Source organism: Pinus tabuliformis, chromosome 2_2 (assembly GCF_031772625.1).
Source record: "Pinus tabuliformis cultivar Carrire ecotype Pingquan chromosome 2_2, CPIR1, whole genome shotgun sequence".
Lineage (NCBI taxonomy): Eukaryota > Viridiplantae > Streptophyta > Pinopsida > Pinales > Pinaceae > Pinus > Pinus tabuliformis.
This window is the reverse complement of record NC_142300.1, coordinates 348,507,028-348,510,177: the sequence shown is the minus strand read 5'-3', so window position 1 is coordinate 348,510,177 and position 3,150 is coordinate 348,507,028.

The following is a 3,150-nucleotide window of genomic DNA, read 5'->3' as shown; positions in this document are numbered from 1 at the left end:
AATTTGCATTCTTCCTGCTCTTCTTGTTCCTTTGTGGCATGCTCCACTTCTACTCAAGCCTTCTCCTCAATCTCCTTCTTCCTCTTTTCATCCAACTGCTGAACCTTTAGTCAGGCCACTTCCTTTTTCTGCTTTTCAGCAGACTTGCTAATCCCAGCAGCCAAATCTGATCATGTCTGCCAATCTACTGGCCATCAGTTAAGGACTTTGAAAATGGCATCATCCGTAGCCAAGTAGGGAAGATCATACCACTTCTGATCTGGATCCTTCAACGCCCGGATGTAAACACGGTGGAAGTCTGCTTTGAACTCCGCGTACCTAGATAACTGCTCAAAGATGGTTGGTGGCAACCGCAGTTTTCAGTTGATGGATGTGCGGATGCTTTCCTCCGTCAGTACCCAAAATATGTTTCTTTCGCAGACCCGTGCAACGTCCTTGGTAGCCTAGAGAGAAGCAAACTTGGCTGCTTCTGGTAAATCTGTTTCAACTGGAGGAAACTGGCTATCCTCCAGTAACTCCCACGCGACTAACACAATTGATAGTAATAGCCATGAATAATGGAAAGTATTTCTTTGGTCCTGTGCCTCTCTGCAGTTTGCGAGGAACTCACTGCATAGGTAGCGCACCCAGTTGAACTATACGCCCTTCGTGCACTGAGCTGCTAACGAAACCATGGGTGCTGACACCTCATTCGTGCGACACTTTCTCATCACTTTGCCAGCTAAAATTTGGGGGGCCACCTTCACCGCGGGGTCAGTAATACCGGAGATAGAATACCTGCACGCCTTCTTGACAAGTTTGAATTTGTCCTTCATCTTCTCGGTAAGGTCGCGCTCGCCTGTCTTGCCACCAAATGCCTTTTCTAGATTCAGTCCAGAGTGAGGTAACAATGTGATATGATGGATCAACATATCAGTGATTGGTATCGACTCACTCAACCAGAAGCACCCGTCATGCACAAGGCACAACAACTGCTTAATGATTGTCAAATTTATGGGGGCGCAGTGGTAGTGAGGCACCCATAGAAGGTTCAAAAACCCTGCTTTGTTTACCCCGTGAATCCACTCCACCGGCTCTAGCATAGTGATACCAAAATCCTTGTAGAACACTCGCTTCATGAAGGTATCAGTAGCCAGGTGGGGGAACCACTCAATGTCCCCCAAATCCCAATCTTCAAGCTTTAGATGTGGGATGTGCACCAAGCGTGAACCTTCAAAAGTTATGTTTTCTGGTAGCAGGGGTGTGTTTAGGAGGAACTGTCCCTCATCTGGGTCCTTCAGGACCTTCACCTTGCCTTGGCGCAGAGGGATGTGCTCCGAAAATTTTGAAATAGGGTCTACCCCCTCAATATCTATATCTTCCGTGCCCTCCTCGGCCTCCAGATCTACTACTTTGCCTTTCTCCTGCATGTTTGGCTTTTCTTTTCTCTAAGCCTATGTAGTTGGATGTTTCCTTGGTGACTCACGCACTGACAACATCTTCTTCTGTTTATCCTTCTTCAGCTTGGGAACCTCTCTCGTTGGCATAGGTTTCGGCCTAGGCGACCTCGACGCCCTAGGCACTGCTATGAGAGCCTCCATACTCACGACCTCAGGGGCAGCTTCCTCAGAGGCAACAACGCATCCAGTATTGGCGGTCTCAGGTGGTGCAGACATGAGGTTCTGATTGGGCTTAGGATACTGCTCAGACACTGGGCTTGCAAACAAATTCTCAAAAAGCTCACACAATAGACAACAAAACTCATAAATGCTCAGAATGCAAAGTGTTTCTTGCTGGACGACCCCCTATAATTTATAGGCAAATTCAAATTCAAATTCGACTGTTCCCCCCAAAATCCATCCATAAATGCGAGATTGGCGGCAGATTTCGAAAGATTTCACATTTGATTTCAGCCTTAATGCCTTAAATGTCAGCCGCCCACTCCTTTTAACTGTCTTCTGGTAGTCAAATCATGAACATTGATTGTAATGGTCACTTTCTGGCTGCACTGCATGGTCTCTACCCCTATAGCGCAACTTCCTTCATGCTTCTGCTAATACCGTGACACTCTTTTGTTCCGCACAAAACTCTTGTCGCCCATCTCTACAATTTGGGCAGTGTAGTTTATAGTCTCGCGCCTCCTTACAACTATCTGAAGTGCTAAGACTATGCTATCGTCATATAGTCATCTGGCCGGATCCCTTGTGTATGGCTTTAATCGGCTGACATTTACCTTTCCTGGAAATAGATCTCCATTCAGTTTCACAAGCTGAACTGCTCCACCATCGGTAATCTCCTTGATCACATATGGCCCCAGCCAATGCATCTGAAATTTTCTTGGAAATTTATCAAACTTGCTGTCATATAATAAAACTAAATCATTTACCTTGAAGGTGCACAGTTTGATGTGCCAATCGTGCCATGCCTTTTCGCGCTCCTTCTAAACTTGTTGATGGAATCCAACCAAGAATCTATCTTCCTCTAGCTCTATCAGCTGCACGAACCACTCTTCTAAGGCTCCACAGTCCACCATACCTGTGAACATCACTATATGTAGACTAGGCACAATGTAATCCATCAGCATCACAACTTCTACACCATGGACCAGCCTGAAAAGTGTCTTTCCAGTCAGCTTTTTACAGGTAGTTTTATAAGCCCATAACACAGCAGGTACGTGCACGTCCCAATCATTCCTCTGTGCATTGAAAACCGTTGTCAGTGTGATCTCCAATATCTTATTAAATGCTTCCACCATCCCATTGGCCTGAGGGTGATATGGCGTACTCTTCTAATGATAAACTTGGTATTCTTTTGTCAGTGCGCTGATCATTTCATTAAGGAAGTGTGTACCACGATCACTCATCAAAATCTTCGAGCAACCAAACCTGGTCAATAGATATTCAAATAGGAACTTTTCTATTGTTTCCCCTGTATAGTCCTTCACGGATTGCGCCTCCACCCATCTGGTCAAATACTCGGTCTTGGTGATGATATACCGTGCACCCGTCTTCTTTCATGGAGGCTGAATTGGTCCTAAAAAATCATTCGCCCATTTTTCAAATGGATGCAATAACACTTGCGGATTCAGAGGCATTTCATCCCTCCGCGATGGCCTGCTGGTCCTTTGACATGCATCGCATGCCCTAAAATATGCTTTGGAATCCTTATGCA